Below are 23,162 nucleotides of genomic sequence, written 5' to 3'. Positions count from 1 at the left end.
GTGTACAGACAAACTAGTGTGTGGCAAAGTAAAGAAGGCAAACTGGGTAAAATGACTGAGAATTGAAATATTTAATTGTAATGTGCTCTTAAATTAATCAGATTGCATCGACAATTGGGAACCATTTTTATACAGTGATGGTAAAATGTATATTGAAGTAGGCAAGTGCTGCTTCTGACTTTCCACTTTTAATTGACCCTTGTAATCTTGTGGCACTGACGCGTTGTAGCTTCATTTTATATTGGCTTACAGGGCGGGAGCGGGTGGGCACCACCATTTTGGGCCCCACCAAAAATTATACAAACCTGCCGCCTATGTATATGTGTACAAATAGGATGAATAGATTCAGTAGACCTTTACAGAGATAAGTTACATGGCACATGTAGCATAAAACATACTCCAGTTATGTCATATTCCCATAAGGTATTATGGGATACATCATCACAGTGATATCATACAATACTTTTGATGCCTACAGTAAGTACCTTTCAGAGGGTGACCCAGGTATGCTACTTACCAAAGCAGCACGGCATATGGCTTATTCCAAGCCTGAGCAAGAAGGCTGCAATGTTCCACATGTCTAGTTATTCTCCAGAAAAGAGTACTATCTTTGTGTCACCTGATCTTATATTATTCTTCCTCCCATATGTTTTGGATATTTTTTCCTCTCTTTTCATTGCCGTACCTGAAAAGTAGAAAGGCCAAAATTCTGTGGAGAATATATATAATGGTAATCCAAGGGGTATACTGTCTAGAGCTGGTAGGTCAATTTTCAGTGTTTTTGACAAAAAAGATTCTCTTGAATCTTTTTGTAAAACAGTTCTCATTTTTCATCTACAGATGAACTGACAATTACCTATATTTTGTGCAATTCTGTAGTCAGTTTTATTAAACAAAAATCAGCATTTAAACATTGTTTTGGTCTTATTCGCAATTCTATAATCAGTTCTGTAATGTAAAATAGCTTTTGAATATATAGAATAAAGATGCTGCAATTTAACTCAGGATTATTACCATTGGTTTCATTAAATGATTAATCCTTTTTTTCTACTGAATTCATATGACAATAGCCTATTGATTGTGTGATTTCTGTAGGCATACAATTCCTCAAGTGCTTTAAAAGTGTGTAACTCCATGACGTCAATGGAGCTATGGTGATTTATACCAGCTGAGGATCTTCCTCAGGAAAATAAACTGATGAATCCAATAGGCATGTCAGCTTTAATGCATTTGTGCACACTTGAAGGTTTTTAATAGTTTCAAAAAATGATAGTGGCATCATGAAATTCACAATATTGTATTAAATTAAAGGACTAATGAAATAAATTACATCTGGAATACAATATATGCTATATATTTCATATGGAGTATGTGACAGTCACATATTAGAAATGTGAAAGAAAATTTCACTTATTGATAATCTCTATTTGCACCAGTTTCTATCATTAATATATGATTAGGTGATATGATAAAATGAATCCCTTTATTGGAAAATAAAGTAATATGCCGGTCCCATTTAACTCAATGGGATTTTTTCCAAGGTCTCCAGTGGAGTCTGGATTTCACCCAGAAAAGGTACAAACACATCCAAACTATGTTTAAAATATTATGGTAGCAAAGAGAAACATTCAAAAGTTAGGAAATGCCAATATTAAGATTGCATGTATGACATAAATTCAGCTCTTTTGTGCATATGCATTACAACATGGTCTTTAATTACATGATCACATTACACCTCTACCTCAGTATAACGTGACTCGATATTATATGAATTCGGATATAACACGGTAAAGCAGTGCTCCGGGGGGGGCGGGGCTGCGCACTCCGGTGGATCAAAGCAAGTTCAATATAACGCGGTTTCAACTAAACACGTGAAGATTTTCTGGCTCCCGAGGACAGTGTTATATCGAGGTAAAGGTGTATTTTTTCCACAGGATCCCTGTCTCATTCAGTGCAAAGTCTGGACCATGGTCTGGGGATGAATCAGGGTTGTGTAGTGAAGGAAACTGTTTGTAGGCCTCCTGTCCCATTTGTTGCAGAAGTTTTGAATGTGTGTAGGTTATGAGAAGGAGATGGCAGGAAGAGGAAGACTGGTTGAATTCTTAATGGAGTTGAACGCTACCTTGGAGTTGTATTCTATCCCTGCCTGGGCCACAGAGTTCCTATGTGATGCATGGCACATCATTTAAACCAAATTTTATACAGGTGGTCAGTAATTAATTGTGTTCCTCATTCTGGTTGACTGACCTGAGACACTAGGTTCTGATTTCCAGAAATGCTGAGCAACTAAAGTCAATGGGAGCTGTGCTATGAACATATAAAATGGTATATGGTGCTAAGAACTCTGGAAAATCAAGTCCTAAACATCTCAAATTGGGCACCCAAAATTAGTGGATAATTTTGACATTAATCTCTCTGTACCTCTGCTCTCCATTTATAAAATAAAAATGATGATAATAGTCCCTCAGTTTACAAAGGTATTGTAAAGATTGATTAATTAACATTTGGGAAGCACTCCACTACTATAGTGGTGACAGCCTTAGAAAACTCCATGAGGAAATTATTAATTCTGTCCTCACAGCATGGTTCAGTAAATAGGCCTGGAGTCACACAAGGAACACCAAAGAGAAAGCAAAATATTGCATAGCTGCTCATTAAGTGAGCACTGTCCATCCTGTACACCGAATGAATTGGAAGTCCATGGGAAAAAAACAATATGTGATCATGTAACTAATGCAAGGGAATCTAGAGCTTGCAATTGCAGGGAAAGTCCTGCTGAGCCCTGGGCTCAGAGCTCTAGCAAAAGTCTCTAGACAAGCTGTAGGTGTAAGAATCTAAACAGAAAACTGAGTCTTTTCAAACACTCTGGCCAAATTTTGAATAGATTTTCATGGTGATAGCAAAATGTACAGTACTGCCAAAAAGGCATCCCCCTCTCCAGAATTTCAAATCCTTGCTCCAAGGTATAGAGGTATTCGATTTTCTCTAAAAAAGGTCATCAGAAAATTGAATATGGGGAAAACAATATATTTTTCTCTAGCCTCATTCTCAGAAATGACTAAACGATTTTGGTTAAAATTTTCCAAAAAGATTCAGCCTCAGAAAGATATCTGGCCTGAAAAATTCCAGCCCAGATAAGTAGCACTTGGGAAACGTAAGTAACATAAGGCAAGATCTTATTATGGAATATGCCTTAACGAAAAGTGGTGCTACCAGCCCCATCTATAATAATGATGAACTTGGTGAATTGCTAAACTCATCTTTCTACCCCCTCCCCAGTTTATTTTCCTTGGATATTTAGACGAAATATTCTGTTCTATGACTTTTACATTGGGGAAATTAAGTGTACATTAAACTAGCGTATTCTGATTAGTTCACTGATAGAGCAATATTCAGTGAATTCTCACAATCAATAAATATTTAGAAAGGCCATGAATACAATTTACTACCAGACTAATCTATGCATGGAAAAACAGGGCATCAATAAAATATTATTGTGGTCCTAAGGATAATGATTTAGTTTATCACAGGCAGGAAGGTTAGGGTTTGTCTGAATGGCCTTGCAGTTTAGACTGCGGTGTGGGGTAGGGTGAATTGCATCACATGCTAACATGTTGTGCTGTAATTCCCCTCTGTGGGCACTGGCGGTGTGAACTAAAAGTACCTATTTTGTGGTAACTTAGTCCTGCTTAAAGGAGGACCTTTTTAGTTTGCACAAGCAGCGTCCAGATGGGGGAGTTACCACACAGCATGTTAGTACATGATGCAAATTGTACAAATGGTAGTGCCATGTAGATATAATCTTACATCCCAGATCTGTAATTAATTCCAAACATTAGAAAGACATTTATCTTATTAGCTGAATTGACTTTTTTTTTTAATACCAAACAAACATTATGGATTAGGGTCTCGATGCAAATCAGCAGATGTTCATTGATTTCAATGGAGCTATGCAAATTTATACCAGCTGAAGATCTGTTATTAAAAATTTAAATAGTTTCTAGAAACTATTAGTTACCAAAACTTAATTATCTTACCACGCACTTGCTGGAAAATCTACAGTGTTGGAAAACAAGCTAAACTATAGTGACAATAGTTTTGATCCAGTCTCAGGTTCTTGTGGCCTTTTTCATTTAATCAGAGTTGGGACCCCCCAGCAACAGAATATTCAGGCTGCTAGGAGTGCAGGAAAGCAAGTTGTCTCCATGCCAGGGCAGCCCCAAAATGCAATGCATGCAACCACCACGTAGGTGGTGGCCTTTGTCTAGAGGGAGGGAGGGGCGTGAAGAGGCAGTGGGTCCTTCAAGGGTTTGGGAGAAGGTTGTCTAGGAGTGTAGGAGGCATCTCCTCAGTGGGTGAATGGGCTGATGGGGCTCAGGTAAGCCACTGATTTCTATTCATATGGGGGAAGGTATATAAACTCTGTTCCTCCACCCTGAATACCTTCTCTCACCTGGATTTGCTGGTCCCATCCACACCTTCCACTGGGATTAGCATAGGACTGGGTTTTTGATCTGCTCAGCGCAGTGTACTAACTGCCTTTTAGGAAGGAATTTCCCCCTCACTACCAGCCTGTCTGGGAAGAAGAGGGGAGAGTTGCCTTCCCCATCTCAGGGACCTGGAGGGGTAGATTAGGAGGTAAGGTTCAAGTTGTTGCAATTTAGCAGGTGGCAGGTGTTGAGTTCAGGTACTCATTCCATGTGGGGCTCCAGTTCCCTGATAAACTGGAAGTGGATTTACAGCAAAGGCATCCCCTAAAGAAGCTGGGCAAGAGGGATGTGGCTCTGGTACCATAAGGCGACATAAGAACATAAGAATGGCCCTACTGGGTCAGACCAAAGGTCCATCTAGCCCAGTATCCTGTCTTCCGACAGTGGCCAGTGACAGGTGCCCCAGAGGGAATGAACAGAACAGGTAATCATCAAGTGATCCATCTCCTGTTGCTCATTCCCAGCTTCTGGCAAACAGAGGCTACGGATATCATTCCTGCCCATCCTGGCTAATAGCCATTGATTGACCTATCCTCCATGAATTTATCTAGTTCTTTTTGAACCCTGTTATGGTCTTGGTCTTCACAACATCCTCTGGCAAGGAGTTCCACAGGTTGACTGTACATTGTGTGAAGAAATACTTCCTTTTATTTGTTTTAAACCTGCTGCCTATTAATTTAATTTGGTGACCCCTAGTTCTTGTGTTATGAGAAGTAGTAAACAACACTTTCTTATCTACTTTATCTACACCAGTCCTGATTTTATAGCCCTCAATCATATCTCTACTTAGCAGTCTCTTTTTCAAGCTGAAAAGTACCAGTCTTATTAATCTCTCCTCATATGGAAGCTGTTCCAGACCCCTAATCATTTTTGTTGCCCTTTTCTAAACCTTTTCCAATTCCACTATATCTTTTTTGAGATGTGATGACCACATCTGCACACAGTATTCAAGGTGTGGGCATACCATGGATTTATACAGAGGCAACATGATATTTTCTGTCCTATTATCTATCCCTTTCTTAACCTCCTTTCCCCAGCCCCTTATCCCTTGTACAAGGAGACAACAATAGAGTCCCAGCAATGGGCTGGGGCCAGCTGTGGGGGTCTGATAGCAAGCCTCCACCAGGTGAAAATGATGAAGGAAGGAATCATAATCTGCACTGTATGAATTTTTGATGAATAGTTCCCAGGTGAATTAATAAAGTTGCAGCCTAAGTAAACCACATCCTTGCATCTTGTTTTTCTTCTCATGTAAGAACAATGGGTAGCACTCTCTGGGGAAAAGGCATGAAGGATAAACTACTGGCATGCCTGTTGTGGATTCCCAATTGTAAATTAAAACTGCGTTCCCCTTGTGTAGTGTGGGGATAAAAACAGTGTCTGTGCACTGATGAATACTACTGGAGCACTGTGACATGCCATGGTACAATCTAACCCAATGAGTCCCTGTGTTACCCCTGCCCTGTAACATAGGGTGCCATTTACAATTTCTTGTTGCTGTAGTCTCCAACCTGGGCTGATCACAAACAGCCTCCAGCATGTAAGTCACTTCCACCTGTGTGCGCTGCAACCCACGGGTCACACTTGGCTGTTACCAACCTTAAAGATTACCACAGGGTGAGCCTATCATACTGCCAGTACCGCATTTTCCTTCAGAAATGTATGTCCTGTACTTCCCATCCCTCTCCTGGACAGTACAAATATATTGTTTGTTATTCGTTAAGGGAATAATTTGCCCACAATTTGTTACCCCAAATGGAGTTACCCAGACACTTCAATTTGAGCCCACTGGATTAGACAAAACAATACAAGAAATTTATTAACTGAAAAGAGATTCTACGTGAGCACAAGTAATGAGCCATAAAATCAGAAATAGTTACAAGAAAAATAAAGATAAAACACTTACTGTTGCCTAGTTTGACAAACTATACTAGATTAAAAACAAAGTTTCCACACTCCATACCTTCAGCAGTCTTCCTGACAAAACTCTTTAGGTCAGGATTCCTTCCCCCAGAGTCCAACAGCTGCTTCCTTTGTCTTTTCAGCACAGTGAATGTGATAGGCAGAGAGAAAGAGAGTGTTTTGGTGTTTGGTGTGATGCTGTTTCTTTGCTAAGATGCAAAATATTTTGTCCCTGCCCCATTTCTCCCCCAAAGAATGGACTTTTACAGGTAATGGTCCATTGGCCTTGTTTACATCTGGTTGAGGTGTCCATTTACCCTTGAATCTGAGAAACTGATTTGGACACACCCCAGACTTATTTCAGAAATGTACTTTTAGTCAGGATTTCAGTCCATGTTCATAACTTATCATATAAAGGTGCTATGTGCATTTTGCCATGATATTATTGATCAGCAAATTATGAGTTTTTAAATGATTCCTTACAAGGCATACTTTGTACAAAGATTATCACAACAGTGTAGAGCGTGTGACCACAGGATTATATGCTGTCCTAGGCACAGCTTTCCCTGCATTAGAGATGGTTCTAACCTGAACCCCAATGCCAGCATAGGTGACTGAAATGTTTTGCTCTTGAAATAATTGTTTATGGATCTACCAGGTTGATCCTATGAGTTATTAGGTCTGTGTTCTTCCAGAAATGTTTTGATAAATACTTTGACTGCCCCTTGTCTACCCTTGCCATATTTACAAGTATCTGCAGTTTTATTTCCAAATTTTGTTTCTTTACATCGATCATTGTATCTTACTTGCATGATACAGTGAAATGAAAGTTTACATTTTTAAATGATTTTATAATCTGTTGTAATGTTTAAGGTGAAGCAATGAAAGATACGTGTCACCTCTTTGATGCTTGAAAAAAACTGTGTAAATGCAGCTGTCGGCTTTCAGGTGATAGTTGCTTGAAGTTTAATGTCACCATTAAATTAAAAATAAAATGGAATGCAGATAAGCCCAGGCAATTTGGAACCATTTGGCACATACAAGTTTGCATCAAACATAGAAGAAGAGAAGCAATCATTCAACCAGAGTGGAACTCTCCTGGTAATGAGACATGGGTGTTTGACCTGAGCTTTACTTGTCATAAAAGGGAGTGCAAAGAATGTTAATAACAGGAATATAGGAGGCTTTTTTATGAATAAGTTGCAGCCTGAATGAGCTAGCTGTTTGCATAGTTCTATTGCCAGTATCTGATCTTGTCTTTAGCTATCCACAGATTAAAACAAAACTTTATATCCGTTTTGCTACTGTTAGGCTGTGTGGAGACAAAGTGAACCACTGGAAGTATAGTGAACATTTTGGCGGTGTGATCAAGTCTTATCACTTTGTTGTATCTGATGACTTTTTTTTTCTTAAAGACCCAGATCCTGGTGTTTAGATTCTTGCATAATTATATCTTTCTTTTTAAAAAGAAGTCAGTTTCCGACCCTTAGGGTTGCAGAAAAAAGCTCGAAAATGGGAACTGTAAAAACTCAAAAAGTAGAAAGCAAATAAAAATAACCCAACATTTGCTTAAAAAAAAATCTCATGACAGTCTTGATTTGTGCAGACAGGGTAGGGGACAATGAGAGCAAGAGACACACACTTTTATAATGCAATTTATTATATATACAGACACACTAGCTTAGGCAGGAATCAAAGTGCCTACGGATGTATTTGTGATGGTTCCACCTATGAAGCTGAAGCAGGCTCTGTCTCAGATTCTGGATTGCCAAAACTATGCATCCTATGGTTTAGTCAGGGAAGAGGCACAATCTGAACCACTCAAATGTCAGTAGTCACAAGGTAAGTGCATCTGTCATGTGCAAGCTGAAGGTGGTGCCAATTGGACAGTGATCTGTTGTCACTTTGAAGCTGTTCTATATCACAACATTGGAGGATGGTGAGAGAGCCCTGGATTGTCAGGAGATTTGGTTGCACAGCAAATAACGATAAACGTAGGCAACCTCAGGCAATACAAACTCTTTGCCTCAGTTTATTCATGGATTAAGTAGGTGCAATGCTATTAACTTAATTCACCTGAGTGAGACAATTATTTGTAAAGTGCCTTGATAACTGCATAATAAACACACTATAGAAGTTTAAAATACTTATTGTTTATAGGTAGGCATGCTAGTACGCAGTGGAAGTTTGAGGCTGTGTGAGCCTGATGGTATTCTGAAAATATTATGTGAAATCACAAAATATATTCAAATTCAAACATTACTTTCCCATAACGAATACCCATGTTGTTTACCATGAAGAGTCAGTTAAAAAAAACGTTTGTTTTTTTTCTTCTTCAGGAAGGGAAGCCTGTTCTATACAAAACACGAAGAATACCATGAAAGATAAATTTGTATGCCTTTGTTCTTCAATCCAAGAACACAAATAAATCCAGACTACTGACCAGTTGCCTTGGAGATAGCTGTTGGATTGCAGTCAAAATGTGACACACATGGAATGTACTGAAAAAATGCACTAAATAAATATGCAGAGCCATAATGGAAGCCACCCACCCACTGTATTAAAATAAATAAAAGGCTGGCAACAGAAATCCTATACTGCTATTGCCAGCCGTGAAATTCACTTTTCTTACAAAGTGAAAGAATTTTGGCTCTGATTCTAGGTAGATAGAACCCATCATATTTACCAGTACATGGCCTAATTCATTTGTCTGTCTTTAAGATATAATATATTTTGTTTAAAGTTAATCTGTCTTGAGGCAGGTCAAAGTAAAACAACCATGAAATATGGCTCTGCAACAACCTTATTGGACTGAGCTCTATTTATTTTCTGTAGAAAAATGTATGCAGAAAGAAAACTGCAAATGGGGGCTCTTATTTAAAAAAAAAGTAAGAGAAAAACTCATACTTTCAGTCCATATCACTTATTCTTAAAAGGACAAATTCTGTGGGGTGAAATCCCCATTGAAGTCATTGGGAGTTTTGGCACTGAGTTCAGTGGAGCCTGGATTTTACTCTCTAAGGCCCAGATCCGCAAAGGGTTTCAGATGCTGTGACACTGAGTGTTGCAACTTTTAGGCACCTAGAAAATCACAGGAGCAATATCACAATCCGCGAAGCTGGCATTAAGTGCTTAGGTTCCCTATGCAATGAATGGGGATAGAGAGCTGTCTAAAATGGGATCTACAAAAGCCAGTTTGTTAGGTGCGGATCCTCATAGCCTGGCCAATGGGAGATACTGACAAGAGAGGTATATGCCAAGCCTGACACTCTCACAGAGCTAGGAGCCCAAATCCTGACTGCAGGGAGGCACCTGTTGCTCTGTTAGCAATCAGCGGGCTGGGAACCTCTTTCCTGGAGTCAGGCAGGGTGAGTGCCTAAAACATTTCTTGTGAGAATTTGTTAGGTGCCTGCCTAATTCCACACAAACCAGCCAGAGTTGGAGGAAGTGGTAATGACCGTGCTGCCCACCTTATAACTTTTAGCCTAGAGGTTAGAGCACACTTGGGATATGGGGGACCCAGGTTCAGTTCCCACTTCCTGAGGGAGAAGAAGCAGGGCTTAGGACAGGGGTCTCCCAACTTTCAGGAGAGTGCTCTAATCGCTGGGCTAGGGTATAATCTGATGCGGAGCTCCTCAGTCTTTCCTGCTGAAACCGTTCCACTGTCTTTGGCTAAATATTTAGAAAGAGTCACTGAAACAGGAAGACAGAACTCTGGGTCTCCCACCTCCCAAGTCAGTGCCTCAACCACCAGACTAGAGCTCCATGCTCACTCTCTTCCACCCACTGAAAAGTTTTCAATAAAGTCAAATAAACTTTGGATAACATCCAAGCTACTTGTTGCTTATCTGAAGTGAAACAAACTATGGAATCTCTTAGTATTGACCAATCGTTGCTGCTGCCTGGAAAGTAGGTATTTGAAACCTGTGGGTAATTTAGTTAATGGAGTTCAGTTATATTCCATCCCCTGCAAATATCCTTTTGATTCCAAAAGGAAGTGTAGTGTCACTGTGTGAGTGAAATCTGGCTCTCAGATCCTAACACGCGTTCCCTGCTGACCACCTACTAGGACTGCTGTGAGGGGACCCAAGTTTCTGTGCTCTGGATCCCCTGGCGTCTGCTAAACTTCTGACGACTCAGTAGGATGCAGCACTGGTTCCTCTCTTGGCCTGTCTGGCACTTTTCCTGAGCCCTGACGCTCAGTCTGCTAGCCCTTCTGTGAAATGGGGGTCCTCTGCCCAGCTGCCCTCAGCCCCAGGACCAGCACTGACCCTTGAGATACTCCAGTTACTTAAATGTACCCCCTTCCCAGATCTCCACCCTAAAGGTGTCAAGCTTCTGGTTTATAGTTAAGCTTTCTCAGGGGAAGCAGCCAAACTGTGCAAAGTGTATGTGTGTTAACACCTTAGTGCTCTTTTATACTTAATCATGTAAGGCACAGGCGAATGCATATCATACAAAACAATAAGCACTAAACACATGTCCCTGCCTCAGTTTCCTCACCACTGTTGGGCATTCTTTGGGCTGTAATCCAAGCCCTTTGGGTTGTCAGAGTGCTTAGGGCCATCTGGGCTTAGGAAAATGGGCAGCCCTCCCCCCTCAACCCCATGAGGCATGCTAGGTGTCCTCTTCCTTCTGGAACTCCTTACTTGGCTTCTGTGACCTTGCTCTGTCTTGCCCCACACTTTCTGTCTGACCCCTGGCCTTGTGTACTTCTTTATTTTAACTCCTTCTGGTCACCTGGTCTCTTTTGTTCTTCTCATGGTAAGTGGCCCCCTCCATTCTCACCTTTCCTGCTCCCTCCAGAAGAATCACCTAAACTAGTTTTCTTCCAGGACCAGTGACCGTGGACTCTAGGATGGCCGAAACATTTATTTTTAAAAACAGGTATAGAAAAAATAGAAATACTATATAAAAATTTTAGAATCAAATATATATAAAAAAAAGGTCCACCAGCATTGCTGCATATGGTCCTGGTCTGGTGATGTCGTTCTGGACAGGCTGCATCTAAGTCAGAGAACAAGCATACATTGATCTTTCCTGTGCACTGGCGGAGGGGGCTGAAAGGCTCTCTTCTTCTTTCTCTTTCCAGATTGCCTTTTAGCAGGCAGCAGCACACCACTACTGAATAGCATTATCTACCCTGAGCCCCAACAAGAGCCCTCATCCACGGACAGATACTCAGGATATTCTTTCGGCACGGGGGTGTCTGGCTGCGTAAACAGCAGCAGGGTGATTTGCCTCAACCTCCCATCCGGTCGAAGGTTGCCTCTCCTCAGACATTGTGGAGGACACAGCAAGCAGCAAGCTGATGTCACCACCATTCTGCACTTGCTCAGCCGGTAGTGAAAGAGTTCCTCTCACTGTCCAGGCGCCCTGTGAGCTTCATGAGCCAGGGCGATCACTGTAGGCATCTGCACATCCCAAACCGTATTTTGTGGTCCGGAAAAAAGTTCCTGCTGGAGGCGTAAAAACAGACCAGAGTTCCTGAACACAACACTGCCATGAACATGCCCCCCCCACCCGACAAAGATGTTGATAAAGGTCCCCTTATGGTCCACAGCAGCTTGCAGCAAATGAAAAAAAGCCGTCCTATATTTAATATACTGGGTGGGCTGGGTGGCTGGATAGGATGATGGATCCCATCTAGCACACTCAGGGCTGCTCTCATCCATGTGTGTGGGCGCTTCAGGGCAGGGGCCAGCAGAGTTCTGTTTCATCCCAGACCTGCAGCACTATGCAGTCCCACCAGTCCCGCTTCTTTTCGGGCCCAGAAATTTCTCAGCAGCTGACTGTGGAAGAGGTGGATGATGGCTCCATGCTCGCAGTGCTGTGGGCGTCGGCGCTGTAACCAAACCAGAAAAGCGCGCAGATTTCCCCAGCAGGCATTGGGAGCTCTACCCAGCATTCCAATGGGCAGCAGACTGTTAATGTGGACTCAGAAATTCAATTAGTGTCTTTTACTGTGGATACACAAATTGACTTCATAAGGTCGAATCACAAATTCTTCGAGAGTAGTAGATAAATAATAGTCTTGTAGTGTAGACAAGGCCTTGGATTCAACTCACTCTTTGTTCCCAGATGTTTGGGAATAGGATCATTAAATCCTAAGCACTTCTACTGCATCTGTCTGGAGTATCTCTGCTACAAGGCATGTCAGCAATAGTGTATCCACATACATGTGGGCACAGATGATAAGTTGTATTATGAAAAACTGATGTAACAACACAATCAGCATTCTTAAATGGTACAGCCATATTCCCAAATAGTCACAACCTGTAGTACATATATTTCACTGGGGCTGCCTGGGTGTAAGTGAAGGCAGAATGTGCACTCTATTAATTTCATATGACTGAGAATTATAGTTCGCTAAAATATCTGGCTTGTTATCAGCATTTTGGATGAAAGTCTACTGGTAAAACAATCCAGTGCACACTTCAACAGTGCACACAAATAAAGAATTAGCTGGTACAGACATCTTAGTCAAAATAACACTTGATTTTTTTATTTTTTTTTAATGCAGGATACAGCACAGCAAAATTCATTGTTACATTGAAAATAAAAATGGGAGCTTATAGTAAAGGAATACAAAAGTGGTTCTGGATCCTCATCTAGTAACTCCTGCCATCCTCTTCTAATAGCAAATTCAAAAAGGATTACAGTAAAAAGTTTATTATAAAATAAACTTGAATGAGTCACCAAAGCACAGTTGGAATATCTTGCTCATGAGGGTGATAATATTCCTTTGCTTGTGACAAACCATTCATAAACTCACTTGCTTCTGAATTACATATCTACCATGCTAAAAAGGGAAAATACATTCTTATCTCTTTGTGAGTAAGACAATCTGTATTTATTTCTCACAAAGAAATTAGAGGTGACATCTGATGTACGCTGTTCTTTAAAGAATTACAGCCCTGAATCAGCATAGCACTTCAGCACATGTGTAACTTTAGGCAAGTCTCTATTAACATGGGGCTCTTCGTGTTCTTAAGTCAGGCACTTGCTGAAGTGCTTTGCTGGATTAAGGCCTAGATACTTGCACCAAGAGTCAACTCCCTGCTTCAGTTAGAAATTAAAACAAATAAAATATGTTTGGAATATGTGTACAGAGTCTGTACACTTGAAGACTTGAAAAAAAATCATAAAATGTTAAAAAATATAAGTGAAATGTAATACTTAACATCATTATTAATAGAGTGCTGAATAAAATTTAAATAAAGAGAATAAGGAAACAGTGCCTGCACAAAAGACACAAATTAACATGTATATGATGTAGAACTTGTGGAAAATCTGATGAAACAGTTTCTTCTGGAAAATGCCAGTTTATTGAAACCAAAATGTCTCCAGAAAACAGTTTGAGTTAAACAAACTTTTGATGAATCACAGGCAAGATTCTGGCAGGTAGAGTATGCCAGGCAGGGTTCCATCGGGAAGCCTCCTGGTTCCCTGCCAGCTCCTTGGGTGCTTCCACCTTTCCAGAATCTGCAGCTCTGGGGCTGCCCCGCCATCTGGACTGCTCTGGGGCCAGGAACGCTGGAGTTTCCACTGTCTGTAGCTCTGGGACAGCACCCACCATGCTATGGCTTCAGAATTCCCAAGCTTCTTATCATAGAGCTGGGAGCTTGAAAGCCTTGGAAGGGTTCTCAGGACATCCAGGTACAGCGAATCTGAGGCAGCCCCAACAGGTGTCTCAGGAATCTGGAAGTCCTGCGGTACCTGGCCTGGGGCAGCAGACATGGTGGTGTTGTGCCAGGGCCTCAGAAGCAGTTGCTAACTCAAATTGACATTCTTGTCAGTTTTACATCTGCTGACTGAACTGACAAGAATGTCAATTTTAGTTAGCAGTTGCCAAGTCTGGGGAGCATATATCATTCTGGAAACACCATGTGTCAGTGTTTCCAAAATATTTTTTTCTTGGGATTTCTAGTTCATAAGAATTAAAAAAAACCAAAACCAAAACCTGATTTTGTTCCTATCTGGAATGAAACCTAATCTTGAAATATCAAAATTTCTTGCAAACCAGAAATTCTGAGTTAACGTCATCTATAGTACAATGGGTTTCTTAGAGAATTGGATACTTTTGATCTTCAAACTTACCTTCATAAACTAACATTTTGAATTATGTCATCACTAAAGACAGTAAACCTAAATATAATAATCCCTAGAGATGTATTTAGGTTAGTGTTTTGGGATATCAGTGGGCAGTTGGATAATTAAATATTTCAGTGCACATCATCATTAATATACTGTATTCAAATAAGTGTTTAAAAAAATTTCAATTTTATTCTGAGCTCTCATACAGAGTTTCCGTATTTAAAATAGTAAGGAGTAACCCTGAATAAGCTTGAGGATATGGCTTTGTTTTGATAATTAACGCTTTTTTGATGGAAACAAAGATTACCTGGGGGGGCAGGGAGGAAGGGGCAAACAGCTGTGCATATCTCCCTATCAGAGTTATAGAGGGTGAACAATTTATTAGTTTACCCTGTATAAGCTTTATTTGGGTTTTAGACCCCAATGGGAGTTGGGAATCTGAGTGTTAAAGACAAACACACTTCTGTTAGCTGCTTTCAGTTGTCTGTAGCTTTGGGGAAAGTAATTCAGACCTGGGTCTTTGTTGGAGCAGACAGTTGTGTCTGGCTCACCAAGACAGGGTGCTGGGGTCCCGAGTTGGCAGGGAAAGCAGGGGCAGAAGTAGTCTTGGCACATTGGTTGTCAGTTCCCAAAGGGGTTTCTGTGATCCAACCCGTCACAGCAACTACTCCCAGAGATGTGGGATATTTTTTGTAACAGGTCAGGGAACAAGATATTAATAGGGTACTGTTTTATAGTCATTCAATACTGAGAAAGAATTCATCCACCTTCATACAGATTTTAGTATATTTAGTTTTCATATGAAGGCCTATTTATGCATGAAAATATTTATGAAACAAAAAAGAGTTTCATCAATTTAAAAACGATCATTTGTTTGAATGTGTAGTGTGTTACTCTCTATTAATTACTCATTATTCTCCTGCTCATAAAGAAAGCATTTGACTTAGCTGACCAATCAGACATCCCAAATAACATATCAAGTAAAAGAAATAGCTGAAAACAACAAGTCAAAATAAATTGGTTGAAATTGAATTCAAATAATGAATACATTCATAGAAACCAATGTCCATTTGTAAACAATTTGTGGAAAAGTGGGTGTTTTTATCAGACAACTTAGTTATATAATAATTTGACCAGCACTAGTGACAATAAGTGAAAGTGAATGGGTAAAAAGTAGTGTGAGAAGAGATTTTTCTTTTCTTCTAAGTCAGTAAAAAAGCAAAATATATAGTTTAAATTCGTATAGCAGTATTTTCATGAAGTTCTGCTCACTGTTTTCCCTGTCATATTTTCTGCTTTATATTCTTGCTTATCTAATCATGCAGGTCAGTTGTACTTACTTGACAGACCAAGCACTTCAAACCTGCTGCTGCTCTTCAATTTTTTTAAGAACATTTATAAAGGTATAGAAAATAAAACTACCAAAAAAACCAACAACAATTATTCCCAAAGAATCCATTCCATTTTTGTGACATTTGTGACTAAACTGGTAAAACGTTTAAAGGAATTGCTTATAAACCATTTACATCCATAAGTAATTGTAGAGTTGTTCTCTGGCGTGGCTTTAAGAATAATTGTTCACATTTATGCTATGTGCTGAAGCAATAAGCCCTATTTTTAATGCAACAGTATTAAAGGCCTGCTACTGTAGAAGCCTAAGCCTTCAATAATGCCTTAAAAAAAGAGCTTCCTCTGACACATTGCCCCCAAATTATTTCCTTTATTCTGTCCCTCAATACATTCATAATGTTCTGCCTGTAGATGGTACATAGTAGGATATAAAACTAGCCCACAGAAACAGTTGAGCCACAACTGTTAGAATGTTATGCTGGATTTCAGTGGTGGTGAGCCACAATAGAACAAGGTTTAAATTGTGCCATTTAAGCATAACTCATAGTAAGGGGTCCTGTGGAGCAATACCGTTCCTGGGGAAACTCCCAAGGATGCAGGGGCTATGTGCCCAACATTTTGTGTGATGCAAATTATTCTCCTTTTGCAAAGCCAGCCAGCTCCAGTGGCTGATTTGTCATTGGAGGGCAGGGACAGCATCACTTGGTAGGGAAGACAAACCATGGTCCTACCTCCACCCTTTTCTCCTCAGGCCCCTTTGAGGTGCAATGTATCACCAAAATTGGGGAGGGAGCAGTCTCTTCATTTCTCAAAGCAGTTTTGCCTCTTCCTTGTACCAGTCACATGGGGAGGCTCTTTGCATTCTCCCATCAACTGTGTCCCCTGCAAGAGTGGGCAAGCCAGAAATAATCTGGCTGTAAAGGAATTGTGATTGGGGACAAAGAAGAAGTGACCAAATATTTTATAGGGCCAGTCTCTCAAGGCTGTGTAACCTGAGTTTGTACTAAACCACTGGCAATAAATTTTCCATTTGCTTTGAGATTTAGTGTAAGTAATAATGCTTTATACGGCTGAGTCTAACTTCAAGGCCCACTTCTTCCTTGCTGGCAGAGACCACTCAGCCATCGAGCTACCAGCATATGAGTTATTTGCAATTAATTATCTTGTATGCTCTCAACCAATTAATATACTATTGTGGTCCTTACTAGAATAATGAATCCCATCATTCGCCACTACAAACAGGAGATTACTTATAACATCATGTGTTGAATGCCCTATAGGGAAATTTGGAAGTGGTTAGGTAACTCAGTATAACCATAACAAAGCAAGAGCTGACTGTCCAAATTAAATGTACTCGGTCTGGCATTAAGGGTGCTAACTATTATCACAGCATTTGTCATATGCTGAAAATAGGTTATAAATTTGAAACAACAACACAATCTCGTAAGACTGGAATGAGATGGACTCTCGCTGAAAGACTAAGTAGAACAGGGTCTAGTATTTAAATACTACAATCTTTCTAATCACAAGCAAGAGTTCAAAACATCTGTGCTAAAAATACTGAATTCAGAAGAATTCCTATAAAATGTATTTAAGAAAAGAGAAATAGAGAAGTCTCTGAAAAATGTGAATAATTGAGTAATTCCAGTAACAAGGATTAGATGTGAGAGAAATAGCAATTTGATTAAAATAGTTAATGCCAAGTCACAAAAGGAAGTTTAACAAATACAAATAAATAAATACATAAATGAAAATGAGGAAACAAAGGATCAATGGGGAGGAAAGCTGTGAACATAAGTTTACCTGAATGTCAAGAAAGGTCTCAAGATATTCCTAGACTCATCTACAAGATAAGTATTGTGACAAAGTTCCTCTTCTACCTTGGTGGGTCCTGCAGTTATAGGCGGATTTGCTTGCCTCAGAGATTCACGGCAGCCCTCAGTTTGGCCACTTTTGCTAATGGCTCAAACCTGCTGTCCACTCAGCTAACCTCATCACTGGCCAGCATGGGGGAAACAGGGAACAATCCCCACAGTTTCTGTGGCCCACCTAGTGGGTCAGGGACAGGTCAGATCCCTTTCCAATTTACACCTTCCCTTCTGGTGCTCTCACAGACCAGGTCAACTCCTCCTGTGTCCAATCAGGAGTTGGGGGGAACCCAGGCCCACCCTCTACACCGGGTTCCAACCCAGGGCCTTGTGGATAGCAGCTGTCTACAATGTTCCCTGTATCAGCTGCGTGACAGCAACAACTCCGTGGGCTACTTCCCCCTGGCCTTCCCCAGCACCTTCTTTATCCTCACTGCAGGATCTTCCTCCTGAAGCCTGATCATGCTTGAACTCTTCACTCCTCCAGCAGCACTCCTTCTCACTCCTTGCACACACCCCTACTAACTGATGGGAGGTTCTTTTTAAACCAGGTGTCCTGATTAGCCTGCCTGCAATAATTGATTCCAGAAAGTTTTTAATTGGCTCCAGGTGTCTTGATTAGTTTGCCTGTCTTAACTGGTTCTAGCTTCGCCCGCCCACTTCCTGGATGCCAAATAGGACCAGACTCCTGTAACGCCTTTGAGGAGCAGTGGGCGTTGTCCAGGGTTCTCTACTCAGTATCCCCATCTGGTTCCCTTCGTTTGGCCTTATGACCTCACTCCCAATCCTGTTTTTTCATTAGTTGTCGCCCGTATTTATTTGGGTATCACAGACCTGTGGATCCTCCCCTTAGGCTGGGGGGAGGTCCTTCCACAGTGGGCAGGCTTCGCCTGCCCACTTCCTGGATACCAACAGGACCAGACTCCTGTACCCCACTGGTCTGGGTCTGTCACAGTATGTATAATATGGGGATGTGTGGAAACACTTCAGGGTAAAGAGAAGTAATATAAGGCTCATGATTGGTCTCTATCATGTTCCATATGTCAGTGAAGTTACCTGCTGGAAGGTTACATTTGCAGAAGATACAGAACCAGAGGTGGTGGAATCAGTCATTTCAAAGTAAGAAGGCAACTAAGTTCTGAATAACTTGAAGAGACTAATACTATCCCAAACCTGAAATAATTACAGACAGAAAATGAGCAATCTACTGGATCTTTTAAGAGTCATCTGTATTGCTGGGAAACAACTGCACTTTACTTTATAAAAGGTTTATTTGATAAGAGTATTTCATTCAAATAAAAATCCCTCTACAAAAATTAATGAGTTTCCACAAGTTCTATCACAGCACCTTTACACTGAGACCCTGAACTACAAAATATACTTGTATGAATTTGTGCTGAAGGAGCTTTCTGACAAAAAAACTCAACAACAATATCAAACACCCCACCAAATTAAAAATAAAGGAAAGTTTCTGAGACCTATTTTATGATGGTGGTTAAAAAAAAGTTTCAATAGCTTATCTTCATGAGTGTATCACAAAAATGCAAAAACATTTGTGTAAAACAGCCTTTGAAGTTTTTATTTTTTCATTATCTTTCTTCTGGAGAATTATAGATGTGTCATCAGTCTTAGCAGCTGCTTTCAGAATGATAATGTGGGTATGATAGGTTAAGAGGCAGAGATGCTGTTTTATGCAAGCCACTCTAAGCAAAATGTTATCATCATTATGATGGCCTTGAAGGATGTTCAGCAACAATCCTATAGCTTAATCGTATGAAGTAAGGAGGGGAACTTTGGGGTAAAAGGCAGAATCTTCATATTCCTTATACAGCTACATCTAGGATATTAGATAGCCAACATTTTGTGATTTTTGAGTAGTTACAGTAATAGGTATTACAGTAGTGACTGGGTACCTAAAGCAAGGTATAGAGTTGCATTGTGCTACATACTGTGCAAAAAGATATTTCCTTGCTCCAGAGAGCTGATAATGTAGGGCCTCAATTCTGCCAATACTTACAAATGAGCTCTACTTTAACTGTAGTAGTAGTAGTACCACTGAAATCAGAATCAGGACCTAGGTTTGTGACAAGACACAACAGACAAGTTGGGGGTGGAGAAATGGGGAGGTTTGAAAACAACGACAAAGCAAGCATGTTTTTACATAATAGTAGCCTGGGGTCATCACTTACTTAACCATTGTCAGATTAAAAATGTTGGTTAGATAGAAGAAACATACTGAATATGTATAAATTGAAACAGTGCATCATTTCTATTAGCAGAGATTAGCAGAAATGTTTGCTTTTACTTGGAAATAGGGTTTTTTTTAAAAAAACATACTATTTGCATAGGGTTACTCAAACTGCATGCACAAAGATTGGACTAGTTTATTATTATTTTAACCTTAAAATCTAAAATTGTTTTGGTCCAAAAAATCCAAAGAAGTCTGTATGAAGTTCAGATGTTTGTGAAAATTTATCAGCATATAGGAATGTGCATGGATTGCATTTTATTTTTTCTTGAGTGATGGCTGATGGCTGATGTGGAAGCTGATGTAAACCCTGTGAAAGTTAATGGGAGTCTTTCTATTGGCTTCAATAGTTTGGATTAGGCCATTGGTGAGATATAGAAAAAAATAGAATAATTTGCAATGACAAGGCTGTATTGGTAGCATATGGAATGGAAAAATGAAATTACATTCTCTCAGACCAGAAAGGCAGTGTTATGATGACTTATAAGGAACTTTTATTGAGCGTACAGAAAGATATTGTCAGAAATGCTCATCCTCACTTTCCAGGCAGTACATAAGCTCTAAACCCTATCCCAAAATATTGTTATTAATTTCGAAGGAGCATATGTTTAAAAAAAAGATATAAGACTTGTTGGTATCACTGCAGCTTTACAGTGGGATGGAATCCCTGTCTACTGCATTCAGTATAAAGATATAAAACAGGGTTTTTCAAGCAGGGGTCACTGCTTGCGTAGGGAAAGCCCCTGGTGGGCCAGGCTGATGTGTTTACCTGCCCCATCCTCAGGTCCGGCCAATTGCGGCTCCCACTGGCCGCGGATCGCTGCTCCGGGCCAATGGGAGTTGCTGGAAGTGATGGCCAGTTCATTCCTTGGCCCAAGCTGCTTCCAGCAGCTCCCATTGGCCCGGAGCAGTGATCCATGGCCAGTGGGAGCCACGACAGGCCGGACCTGCAGACGGGGCAGGTAAATAGACCGGCCCGGCCCGCCAGGGGCTTTCCCTGCACAAGCAGTGACCCCTGTTTGAGAAACCCTAGTATAGAACATATGTACTGTCAGAAGTGCCAGTCCTGTGAAAACGTATGTCCATGTTCAGCTTTAAGGTCATGTGCAGTTACATTGGATGGGACTTTCAAAGCACTCAGTATTAGTCCAGTTTTCCTTCCACTGAAGTCAGTGGGAGTTTTATCATTGACTTCAATTGAATGAAAAATCCTACCCATTGACTTCAGTAAACCTACTTCTGTGAGATAAAGATAACGACATGTAAAAGTGTTTACAGGACAGAAGAGTATGATAGAACAAGGCATTTTCAAATCCAAATGAGAAAACAGCCACACAATCCGCCCACTACTACCATAATCTAATATGAGTTTTTGGACCTAACATCTCTTCTAAAATCTTAACTTTTCTGTTTGGTCAATAGAAATAAAAGTATTTGCTCTCCTTCCCCTATCCCAAGACCTACAGCATTCTCAAAATTCTTGCACAGAGCATATGATCAAACACATTAGTATAAATTTTCTCTTGAGTGTGTGTAGAACTAGGCAGATATCCCATTAAAAATTGAAGGAGCCTCATAAGGAATTCCCTTGAAAAATATCCTGAAGTTTTACCTCAGTTAGTATACTTTTTTAAGAGTTACATTTGTTATAAGGTCCAAAACTCTGCTCATTGTGCCAAAAGGAGCCCACTCCCACAATTTCAAGCTTTGGGGTTCAGAAGTGGTAAGGTTGCCTCTGTGGCAATCTACAGCTCTTTCTTGTAGGTTTTCACCATTCTTACAATTTGCATTTGAAAGTGACAGAGATAAAATGAGAACATCCAACAGAACACTTACTGTATTAAACATTTCAATAACTTCAAGGCCAACAATCCCAGCCAAGTGTTCTGCTTATTAGATATGTCAAGTTTAATAAAGTTCACTTGTTTGTATTAGCCCTGTAGATGCCAATCAGCATGACGTCATATTCAGTCGCTGTCACTGTCCTTTGTCGCTGCAGGCTGAAGCTCTGGCAGAGTTGCATGGCACGGCGTGTTTAAATATTCCTTCCATCCAGCAATATGAGAAGGACAGACAATACATTATCAGCAACTGAAGACAAGTTTTCAATAAATAATTTACAATAATCAATAGAATAATTGTTTTGCAGACTATGTTAAGAGGTATATTATATTGCACTGTGCTCTCTGATAATGGATATTCTTTCAGCTCTCAAATCAGTGTGCTGAAAGGATAACTCACCTATGATTCTGTTATGATTAGATTTTCAATGAAACACCTGAGGGTGTTTAAGTACCATTAGGCTCTGGATGGGTTGTGAAATTTGGCAGTACAACTATCTAATCAGTTAATGAAAGGTCAAGAAATTTACTATCTAATCTTATTTTTGCTGGTGGAAAAGAAGTGAATCTGAATTTCCTTTGAAGAGATGCACTTGAGAAACTAGGTGATGGCAAAACAAGTAGTGGCACTCATTGCCTTTAATACCCTGTAGAGATGCAGGCTGGTACTACGAAAAGAGCCTGAAGGAGTTAGATGCCCAACTCCCATTAACATTCAAAGGCAGCTGGTGCTCTAATTGTCCTTTGATGCAGGATGCAATATTAAGAGGCAATTTTCAGAAGATCCAGAGGGAAATGTATATACATTCAGTCATCTCTCTCTCTCTCTCTTGCTCATTGTATCTATGGCTGGGCACACCACACAGGGAGAAATAAATGACTGACAGCTCTCAACTATAAGTTCTCGTGTTTGGCAGCATTGGTAATGGGACTGACTACAGATGTGCCAAATGTTAGCACTTACCCCATATTGCTTATGCACACAAAATTCAGTGTGTCTTCAACTAGGCTGTGGGAAGTACAGTATAACCAACCTGTCCAATGTTAAATTTTACTTTATGTGGTTATATGGATGATTTGTACAGCAATTTGTGTTCTGTATGATGCAAATACTGTGCAATTGAACTAGGTTTTATACAAATAATTTTCCAAGGGGAAGACAGCGTCTTCTTTCTTCACATACAGTATTAATGATATTTTACCAGCAGCATAGGGACCATTAACAAAATTTAGGAATCTTTAGGCATGGTGAGGAAAACGACTAGTGTGAGGATATGTGCTGCACTTTTTCTTTAGCTCTGTAGAAGAAAACAAGGAAGGAGGATGGGAGAAGGTTAAAGAAGGTCTGCCATAGAGACAGTAGCCT

General features: G+C 40.3%; 1 long non-coding RNA gene across 2 annotated transcripts in view; it reads right to left on the bottom strand.

Moving 5' to 3' along the window:
• LOC120379866 overlaps positions 1 to 23,162 on the bottom strand; it is a 100,797-nt gene that overhangs the window by 14,989 nt on the left and 62,646 nt on the right. The window contains exons 3-4 of one of the 2 annotated variants that reach the window (XR_005587620.1): positions 21,792 to 22,000; positions 518 to 685 (exon numbers count right to left, since the gene is read on the bottom strand). This is a non-coding gene — a long non-coding RNA (uncharacterized LOC120379866). The remainder of the gene's footprint in view (positions 1 to 517; positions 686 to 21,791; positions 22,001 to 23,162) is intronic. The other variant, XR_005587621.1, reaches the window with a different exon arrangement.

This window comes from Mauremys reevesii, linkage group 1 (genome assembly GCF_016161935.1).
Source record: "Mauremys reevesii isolate NIE-2019 linkage group 1, ASM1616193v1, whole genome shotgun sequence".
In the NCBI taxonomy this organism is placed as follows: Eukaryota; Metazoa; Chordata; order Testudines; family Geoemydidae; genus Mauremys; species Mauremys reevesii.
This window is presented reverse-complemented; position numbering and strand designations above follow the sequence as displayed.